The sequence below is a fragment of the Myotis brandtii genome, unplaced genomic scaffold, assembly GCF_000412655.1.
Source record: "Myotis brandtii unplaced genomic scaffold, ASM41265v1 scaffold351, whole genome shotgun sequence".
Lineage (NCBI taxonomy): Eukaryota > Metazoa > Chordata > Mammalia > Chiroptera > Vespertilionidae > Myotis > Myotis brandtii.
Window position 1 is genome coordinate 3296392 of NW_005363502.1, and position 11321 is coordinate 3307712.

General features: G+C 41.2%; 1 pseudogene; it reads left to right on the plus strand.

The window, feature by feature from the left end:
- Window positions 1-3620: 3620 nt before the first annotated feature.
- The window catches only part of LOC102240940, a 78808-nt pseudogene continuing 71107 nt past the window's right edge, over window positions 3621-11321 (plus strand).

Consider the following 11321-nt stretch of genomic DNA (forward strand, 5'->3'; position numbering starts at 1 on the left):
GCTTGTGGGCGCTGGCGCTGTCCATCAGAGGGGCAGCGTCTCACCGAGACCCAGCTTTCATTCTCTTGTCTGTCTTTTCTAAGCCTTTCACCGCCCCCACTCAGGGTCACTGAACCAGGCTGAGCTGGCATGAGTATGCCATGGCCGTGCCGGCTCCCCACACAGAGCTATGAGTGATCCTTGGAAATAGAAATTGTATCAGATTTAGGACCTCCTTAAACCCCTTTAATTTAAGCCCATTGCTCTTCTGATCCAAATGCCTCCCCTTGGCCTCTGGTGACCACCCACCGGCCCTGCAGGATTTGTCTGGGACTCCTCTGGTTTTTACTACTCAAACTCCTATGTCCCAGGAAATCCTTCATCCCCCACAATCCAGGGCAGCCAGTCTCCTAAGGCCCTGATGGGTTCATCTCCTACCCACTTCTCCAACCACATCCCGTTCCACTTTTCTCCGTACTCACGCGGGTTGAGCCACACTGACTTGTATTGTCCAGTAAGCGGCAAACTGAACTCTTCTTGCCCTCAGCCTCTGCCCTGCTCTTTCCTGTGTGACTCCTCTTCCCTGACCTTCACATGCTGGCTTCGCCACAGCCCTCAGGCCACGTCCCCAGGATCCTTCTTCGTGGATCTCCTGCTCTTACCTTCTACCAAACAAGCTGATCTTATTATCCGGGTAATTGTTTTATGAAATTTCCCTATTAGAAGGTATGCTTTTAAGATTAGAAGCATAATCTAATGTTTTTTTGTTCAGCACGGTGCCTAGAACCGTGCCCAAGACATAATTGTTGTTAGTTAATATTTGTTGGATGAATTTTACATGTGAGCACCTCAGGTATTTTTAAAATATATATATATTTTTATTGATTTTAGAGAGGCAGGGAGAGGGAGAGAGAAATAGAAACATCAATGATGAGAAAGAATCATGCCCACAACCCGGGCATGTGCCCTTGAATGGAATTGAACCCGGAACCCTTCAGTCCACAGGCTGAAACTCTATCCACTGAGCCAAACCAGCCAGGGCCTTAGGTATCTTTTTTGTTAGTTCTAGTTGAATTTTTCTACTCATCTTACTCTACATTTTCAACTTACTCTTCTCAGCTTAGGTCAGTGGCTCTAAAACTTTGATGTGCTGAGGTTCATTAAATAACTCATTTGTGAGTCTCATCTGCAGAGATCTGATCCCCAGGGGAGCAATAAAGCCCAAGACTGCACTTTAGCCACCAGCCCCACCACTCACACCAGGGGGGTGGCCTGTAGGCCACATTTTGAACTGTGCTGTGTTCCACCTTTTGTAAAACTCCCTTCTGTGCCTGCTCTCCCATTCCAGGTTTATTTCCCACTTAATAGCCACCCCTACATGCCATCCAATTTTCAAATTCTCCTCACTCAAATTTAATTTAACAAACACCCTCTCCTCATTGGGAACACAAGGACAAAAGACATATGTTTTTACCTCAATTATTTCTAGCATTTCTATATATTTTCTAGGAACCAACTTAATATCATGGTTCTATGAAGCCTTCCTTAAGTTCCTTCACAGAATTATTTGATCTGCCAAATCAAATTTGATCTTCATTATTTTCACCACCAACAACCTATTTTCATATTTTAAAACAGGAAGCATGGATTTTGTCTGATTACAGGTCTATCTCTTCCAAGAGACTATGGCTTCCTTGAAGGCAAGGATCCCATGTTACCCATTTTTATTGTTTCTAATTTTAGCAAATAGTAGGAGATCAAAAAACACGTGTAGAATGAATAGGTAAAAGAGTAAACAATGCATTCACTGATGAGCTTAGAGAGAGAAACAGATAAGTAAGTAGCCACAATACCATGCAATAAATGATACATAGAGAAGCAATTAGCAATTCGTTGTGCCAGGTTGTCAGGAGGTTATGAAAAATTCAAAAAGAGAAGCTAATAGTTTATGAGAGTTTTCAGGTGAAACTGTTTGAGAACCAGATGGAGGAAGAAGAATGGGTATACCAGGAAGGGGAACAACAAGAGAAAAAGTTCAGAGTCACGATTTGCTGGAGAAACAGCGGGTCCACCTGTGAGGTGTGGGTGCACTAGGCGCAGGGCCTGCAGAAGGAAGGGGGAAGGCTGCCCAGGCAGAGGCCACTAAGTCCAAGGTAACTGTGAGCAATGGGGGAGGAGATGAAGGACAATGGCGTAATTAAATCTGCTTCACAGAGATAGCTAGTAGCAATGTAGAGGACTGAGTATCAAGGAGAGACTAGAGGCAGGAAGGCCAGTTAAAAGGCTTTTGTAAAAGACAGTAAATTAGGGCTGAAACTAGGTCAAGGGCAGGGATCATGGGGATGAGGAGTGTGGTAAGCAGAATCATCACCCCCAAAAAGGCTCCGTCCTGAGCCCCAGAACCTATGAGTGTGTTGCTTTACACACCAAAGGTTACTGCAGGTTGCTTATCAGTTGGCTTTCAGTTGGGGAGATTGCCGTGGGTCATCAGGGTGACCCAAAGATGGCAGTACGAAATGGACTCAGCCTCATGTGCTTGCTGGCTTTGAACAGTGGTTCTCAACCTTCTGGCCCTTTAAATACAGTTCCTTATGTTGTGACCCAACCATAAAATTATTTTCGTTGCTACTTCATAACTGTAATGTTGCTACTATTATGAATCGTAATGTAAATATCTGATATGCAGTATGGGCTTAGATGACCCCTGTGAAAGGGTCATTCGACCGCCAAAGGGGTCGAGACCCACAGTTTGAGAACTGCTGCTCTAGAGGCTGTGAATCGTAATGTAAATATCTGATATGCAGGATGGTCTTAGGCGACCCCTGTGAAAGGGTCGTTCGACCGCCAAAGGGGTCGCGACCCACAGGTTGACAACCGCTGGCTTTGAAGGAGCGGGAAGGGACCATAAGCCTAGGAAAGCAGGTGGCCTCAAGAGGTTGAACAAGTTAAGGAAACAGATTCTCCCCTAGCCTTGAGAAAGGAACCCAGCCCTGACACCTTGATTTTTACCTAGGGACACATGTCAGACTTCTGAACTATGACACTGTAAGACAATAAGTGTGTTGTTTAAGCCATCAAGTTTTTGGTAATTTGTTACAGCAGTGACATAAAATTAAAACAGGAGGTTTATTTGAGAGACACACAGAGGTGGAATTGAAAGAAAAACACGTTAAATGTTATTGTCTATTATTTTCTAGTCTTCAGTTCTATAGATAGAAGTTAATGAGATCATTTACTAGAGCAGTGGTTAGGGGAAGAAATGCAAATATGTTTGGAGATGCTAAGGGAGACAGAGGCATGTAAGATTATTATAAAACTCCGATGATTTTGCTTACCACATCCCTCATTTCCATGATCACTGCCCCTGACCCAGTTTCAGCCCTAATTTACTGTCTTACAGTAACTGAAGCAGGGAAAGGAGGAGGAAGAGCAGGTTTGTGGGAAAAGAATGGGAGTTCAGTTTCTGACATATTATCATTGAGATGCCATGGGACATCCAAGGAGAGCCAGCAGCCACCCGGTAACCAGCTGCAAACATTGGGTAAGAGTTCAGAGGAGAAGTCGAAGCTGTCAGAACACAACTAAGAGTGACGGGAGGTGCTTGCAAATTGGGATCTAATGAGGTCCCTCATGGAAATGCCATGAATGGGAAAAGAAAGCTGAGCCCAATCTTCCGGGTAAACCATGTTAAGGCGGACACCAAACAAAAGGAAGAAAGCAGAAAGAAACAAGTGCATCCAGACAAAATGAGGTCAGAGCAGGAAGGGAAATCTGGAGAGAGTGGTGTCATGGGATCCAAAAAAGGAGGAAAAGATCCATTGTGTCCAAGTGTTAGAAAGGCAGGTAGGACGGGGGCAGGGGACATTGGCGTGGCTCTGGTGCTGACTGAGAGCTTCAGGTAAGAGTGGCCTGGTTTGCAACTCTGCCTCTGTCACTAAAGTTGTATGACTTGAGGCAGTGACTTCGCTGGGTTCCTTCATCTGTAAAAAGCAACCCTACATTACTTTCCCGGGGCTTTTATAACAGATTGCCGCACACTATGTAGCTTAAGACAACACAGATCGATTCTCTCCCAGTTCTGGAGGCCAGAGGGCCAACATGATCCTGCTGATAGGCTTCACCGCCTGTTCCAGTTTCTGGTGGCTGCCGGCACTCCTTGTCTGGTGGCAGCATCCCTCTAGTCCAGGGGTTCTCAACCTTCCTAATGCCGCGACCCTTTAATACAGTTCCTCATGTTGTGGTGACCCCAAATTTCATTGTTACAAATTGAACATAATTAAAGCATAGTGATTCATCACAAAAACGATACGTAATTATATATGTGTTTTCTGATTGTCTTAGGCGACCCCTGCGAAAGGGTCGTTCGACCCCCAAAGGGGTCGCGACCCACAGGTTGAGAACCACCGCTCTAGTCTCTGTGTGCTCACGTAGCTTCCTCCTCTTCTGTGTGTAACCTTTCTCTGCCCCTCTCTGATAAGGACACTTGTCATTGGATTCGGGGCTCCCCATGTTAATCCAGGCTAGATGCCCCCTCTCAAAATCCTTAACTTAGTCACATGTTTTGGCCCTATAGAGTAATATTCACTCTGTTATCATATCCAGTAAATATTCACAGTTTCTGAGGACTAAGGCATGCACAGATTCTGGGGGGGCTACCACTGAACTCACCACCAATGGACTGGAGGACAGTCAGACCAAATAATCTCCAGTCCCTCGCCGCACTGATATTTGGTGATTCACCAATAGGCCTGCAATGTGGGAAACTCTATTATTATTTACCACAGTTCAAAGTAATTGGCAGAATCAATGAGTATTTATTTTAACCAGGAGAATAGCTTATATCTGGTTTGCATTAATTTTTTAAAAGACTGTCACATGCCTCACTGTGGTTGGTGTGTCCCTGACCCGCACATAGTGGGGCCCGTTAGAGAGCTGCATACTTTTCGTTTATTTACCTGACTTCTCTTAGCTTCCTATGGCTTAGTCTGCAAATTCTTTGCCCAGTGAAGTTTGGTGACTATCGATGTCATAAGGGAACACTTCTGATTTTAGAACAGTAAGAAAGTTTACTTAATTTCTTTGAAATACATTAATTACACCCTGTGAAGATGCTGGTGGTTAGGAAGGGGAACCCCTATGTCAGTAAATACTTGAATGAATAGATAATTTATGAGTGTGTTCAGTGTTCAGGGGCAAAATTTACATATAAAGTGGTTTTGTAAATTGCCTTAAAATAGTTTTGAGCCTTAAGCATTTTCCTTGCTTACATTTTTAGATTGCTTTGTAAGCTCTTAGTTCACAAAAAGTACAAAGGTACACTTTAGCCCTGGGAGCAGGAGTTATTTCAACACCCAATTTAAAGGAGTTTCAAAAACAAATGAGGTTTTCTGCTATAGTTAAAAGAAGCCAGGTTGCATTTTTATGTGGATTTTTGTGCCAACTGAGACAGGAGCACCCTTTCCCCACTTTCAACCATCTCTTCCCTAATTTGGATGCATTGAGAAGATTTACTGTCCTAGTTCGCCTTTCCTTTTGCTAATATTAAATATTTATCAAGGAAAAGAGAAGAAAAAGTCCAAGTCATCTAAGAGTCTGCAAGTGCTTCGTAGAACACACACCACTGTTAGTATTTGTTTAGGAGATGCGAGGACAAGTGTCCGTTAGCATTTTTTAAAATTTGACAAGTACAGAAACTAGACATTTCTATCCACAAGTTCCCAATATTTGCGCTCTTTACTCTGTAGGAAATGAGAAAGGCAGAACTATAGTCTCTACATCCATCAAAGGCTAAGAAACAGTTTGACATCTCTTAAAGCTGTATGCTAGAGAAAGAACAATGGAAACCCCCTGCACAATTGTTTCAATACAAGGTGTAATTAACTAAGTGTTCCTTTCAAAGGTCATTTTCAGAAGGAAAAGAAAAAAAAGCAAGATCTATCTGCAAAGAACTTATACCAAAGTAAATGAAGGGGCAAGTGACTGGTGAAAGCACATTGGAGGTGGCCTACACTTGTTGCAAAGGTGATACTTTCTGCCCCAGTAGCAAGAATACCACATGGTGCATCGATGTACCTGCCTTCTCGGTATTGTGATTTTTAGTCATATCACTTCCCAATTTAAAGTCCCAGGCTCCTAAGGCTGGCTTATAATGCTGACCTGGACTTTGCTTACCTAATGAGCTTCTTGCCCCTTGCACTCTACAGCCCTGTCCTCTTTGAACGTGTCACTTAGATGGCTTTGTCCCATGTCTCTGCCATTCACCTCCTGGACCCCCACTCCAGCCTCTGCCTATCCTTGGCCAGGCTCTCAGTGCTTAGATATATTATTTCTTCTTTCTGGAATGAGTCCCTCACCACTCTTCAATTAGCTGGCTTCTTTATTAACACTCAGCTTAAGTGATCACATCCTATTAGATGCCTTCTCTGAATAATACCTCTTCTCTTAGGATTTAGTACCCTTTCTTTTGTGCTCAAATAGATCCCTTTTCTGTAGGACCTATCACCACCTATTATTTATTCTTCTGCCAATCTCATTTCTCTAATCTTCTTGAGGACACAGACTATTATACTTATTAGCTGCTCAATAAATATTTTTTGAATAAGGGAATAAAGAAAATGTTTGAGACTTGACATGCGGTTTTGATGAGATAGAAGACCATACAATTTGTGTCTACTAAGGAATGAGCTTTCTTATCTGGTTTAGTCAGTATGATTCATTTCAGGGCCTAAATATTGTCAGGGCAAATGGGTAACTTTTGTTATTTGTTTGTCACTGAATGTAATTTAGCTCAGGAGCTTCCATTTTTTTTGGATGGAAAAACATTTAATCTTGCCACCTCCAGATAATTCAGTCACTTCTGGTTTAAACTCACTCTTTCTTGGGCAAATACTTAGTTAAATCCAGTTTCTCCATTGCTTGCCCCCCAGCTCCTCTGTATCTGCCGCCAGAGTTACAGAGGAGCCCTGGCCTCTGGGCTCATCCAGCCTCAATGAAAGTAACCTGCTGCCAATTCTCTCTACTCAGGCAACTGCAGCTCCTCTGTGTCTGCCGCCAGAGTTACGGAGGAGCCCTGGCCTCTGGGCTCATCCAGCTGCCTCAATGGAAGTAACCTGCTGCCAATTCTCTCTACTCAGGCAACTGTGGGGACCTCTCCAGGGAGCGAGCTTGCTGGTGTCTGGACTTGGCCCCATTTCAGCTTGCAGTGTGTGCTGATTTTCCAAAGCTCAGCTGTGTCTTCTATCGGGACCCTAGCTGGACTTCCAACTGTAGCGTCCACTTCAGGGACCTTTGGCTTGAAAACAACTGTCTCTTTGGTGAGTTCTCTGGCTGTCAGCCTTCAGCCACCTTCCCTGGGAACATTTCCTTATGCAGTGGGAGTCCAGGGGGAACCCAGGGAGCTGTGGATGGCTCTCTCCGGCTCTAGCTCCTTTCCCCACACCTCTCCCCTGAGATAAGGCAAGTGGAACCATTTAGCATAGTTCTGAGAATATAGCAGAATTGAATATAGAGTTAATCTGAACTGAGTGGCTGGGAAAGATTGTAATCCCCCTCCCCACTACTAAGGGCCAAGGCTGCCCAAGACCCAGCTGAGTGGGTATCCTTGGAGAAAAACACAAAACCACCTGAAAACAAGCAAGTTCTCAAGGCTAATATTTGGCCTTATGTAAGATTATAAGAATGTGGATGTACCCATGGAATGCCAATGCCAGTATAATTTGATATAAGAGATCTGGTGAAGAGTTTGACCATATTATTAAAAGACTTAATATTTTCTATATCTGGTCCTGCAATTCCACACATAAGAATATACCTTAAGGAAGTTTTTAAAAATAGTGTGTGTATATAAAATAAAGTGTAAGGCTCTTTTCTAAGGACTAATTATAATAATAAAAGACTGAAAAATATTCTGGGTATAGCACAATAATTAAATGGATTACTATTCAGATGTTAAGAAGAATAATGTTATAAAATAATATTTAATGTCATGGGGAGATGTGTGTGGCATATTGTCAAAAAATAAGAAAGCTAAAAATATTATGTATGGCCTGGCCAGTGTGGCTCAGTACTTGAGTGTCAACCTAAGAACTAGGAGGTCACTGTTTGAATCCTGGTCAGGGCACATGCCCTGGTTGCAGGCTTGATCCCTACTAGGGGCCAGGTGGGAGGTAGCCGATCAATTTTAAAAAATAGTGTTGTATATAAAATAAAGTGTAAGGCTCTTTTCTAAGGACTAATTATAATAATAAAAGACTGAAAAATATTCTGGGTATAGCACAATAATTAAATGGATTACTATTCAGATGTTAAGAAGAATAATGTTATAAAATAATATTTAATGTCATGGGGAGATGTGTGTGGCATATTTTCAAAAAATAAGAAAGCTAAAAATATTATGTATGGCCTGGCCAGTGTGGCTCAGTACTTGAGTGTCAACCTAAGAACTAGGAGGTCACTGTTTGAATCCTGGTCAGGGCACATGCCCTGGTTGCAGGCTTGATCCCTACTAGGGGCCAGGTGGGAGGTAGCCGATCAATGATTCTCTCTCATCATTGATGTTTTGATCTCTCTATCCCTCTCCCTTCCTCTCTGAAATCAATAAAAAAATTTTAAAATAAAAATATATTTTAAAAAATTTTATGTATACGCTGGCTGGTGTAGTTCAGTTAGTTGAATGTCATCCCATGCACTGAAAGGTTGCTGGCTCAATTCCGATCAGGGCACATGCCTGGGTTGCTGGCTTGATACCTGGTAGGAGGCATGCAGGAGACAACTGATCCATTTGCTCTCATATCAATGTCTCTCTCTCTCTCTCTCTCTCTCTCTCTCTCTCTCTCCCCTTTCCTCTTTATCTACAATTCAATAAAAAACCTTAAAAATATTATGTACATTTTGATTTAAATTCTATTAACACAGAGAGTAGATAACCTTACACATGCATACACACACAACACACACATACACTCACAGTTATGTACACACAAAGGGCAAAACAAAAGAATGACTGGAAATCTCTACAACAAAATATAAACTGATTTTCTCTGGGTAGTGGGATTCTTCTTCTAGTTTTCTTAGTTTTACTTGCTTAGGTATCAAAAATTCCCGTAAAAACTTGTGTTATTTAATAAAATAAGCAAAATTTAAATTCACCTTCTATTTTATTTATTATAAAGGTCAGCTCCAAATCCTCAAATGGTTGAATTATCATTGTACTTATCTGTGTTTTCATACACAAAAACACATTATTCCTCCTGTACCCTAACCTTTCCTTGTCTTGTATTAGAAGGATAATATAATTAGTTGCTTGTCTCATTAAAGCTGGTTTAGTAATCAAGGCATTTCTTGAGACAAGGCAGATGTTTCTGATTAATTTACGCTGGTTGATTAGATTAAAACTCTGAAATGGAAATATTCATCCAGGTTAAAATTAGCTTTGCCTGAGTTTGTCATGCTAAATGGTTGTAAAGCCTAGATTTATATTGATGTAAGTACATTTACCTGGATTGACTATGGCTATTTTGTTATTGCTTTTACTTCTTTATAAAAGATAAAATTGTCATCTTTTGAGATAAAATATGATACCATGGTAGAAGCCAATGCTCTTTGTGTTTACTTTCTTTCCTTTTGTTCATTTTAAGTTCAATTGAAGAAGTATCTACTTATTTCTTCATCCATACAAAGCTCTGTGTTCATACCATGGAGAGACATGTAGTTAAGATCTAAATGCTATCTGTTCATGTCTCTGCTCCAGTGAAAGATTCAGACACACATGTATTGGGAGGGAGAGGGGGGCTTTCTAGGCAGAAAGAGTAGTTTGAAAAGAGAAGGCTGAAAATTATAGTGTCTGTATTTTCAGGAGCTATCAAGTAGAGTGGTGTGGCAGGACCATAGGGTCAGTTTGAATGGTGGAAATAAGCTAGACATTTAAATTGAAATCAAGCCAACTGCCATAGCTCAGTGGTTGAGCATCGACCTGTGAACTGGGAGGTCATGATTCAATTCCAGGTTAGGGCACATGCCCGGGTTGCGGGCTTGATCCCAAGTGTGAAGCGTACAGCATTGATGTTTCTCTCTCAAGTAGAAGGGGGATCTGAAGAAAACTTCTATCTACCAAGCATGAGAAACTTAAAACACGATAAGGCATTACCATTATGGAGATGTCAGTAATAGTAATAATGATAATCTTGATGATAATAATAATATTAAGGAGAGCAAGAGAAGAGTTTGTTTTATAGATGTTAAGAGGCTGGTACTTTGGAGAAAACCATGTAAAAATATCCAGCAACTGCAAGTGTGAGCCTGGAACTCTGGAGAGAAAACAAGACTATATTTAAAGAGTATATGGAAGAAGAGGGGGCAAAAGGGATAAAAAGGAAAGACTTAAAAAAGATTTGTCATCCAAGCCAAGGAAAGGAACTCAAAAGGAAAAAGAATGTCATTCGTTCATTGATTCATCCAATAAATATGAATATTTAAGACTTTACACACCAGGCATTTATCCAAGTGCTGGGAATAGAGCAGTCATAAGGCAACAGATTCCCTTAAGCGTGCAGCATTGATGTTTCTCTCTCAAGTAGAAGAGGGATCTGAAGAAAACTTTTATCTACCAAGCATGAGAAACTTGAAACACGATAAGGCATTACCATCATGGAGATGTCAGTAATAGTAATAACGATAATCTTGATGATAATAATAATATTAAGGAGAGCAAGAGAAGAGTTTGTTTTATAGATGTTAAGAGGTTGGTACTTTGGAGAAAACCATGTAAAAAGATCCAGCAACTGCAAGTGTGAGCCTTAAACTCTGGAGAGAAAACAAGACTATATTTAAAGAGAATATGAAAGAAGAGGGGGCAAAAAGGAAAGACTTAAAAAAGATTTGTCAACCAAGCCAAGGAAAGGAACTCAAAAGGAAAAAGAATGTCATTCGTTCATTGATTCATCCAATAAATATGAATATTTAAGACTTTACACACCAGGCATTTATCCAAGTGCTGGGAATAGAGCAGTCATAAGGCAACAGATTCCCTTATGCCACAGGACTGACCACCTAGTGCTTTAATTTATTTTAAAATCAGAAGAAAAACATAAACTTTCTGGTCAAAGATATTATTTAATATATATTTGTCTTTGTACTAATGAGTTATAAAATACAGTTTTCATATAGTCTTTCATGAAGGAATGGGGCAAAAAGGCAAAAGTGCCCCAGGCCCACAAAAGCTGTGACACAGCCCTGGAGACAGAAGCTAGTGGCTGCTTTATTTTTATTTTATTTATTTATTTACTTATTTTTAAATTCTTCATTGTTTAAAGTATTACATATGTCTCCTTTTCCCCCCATTGACC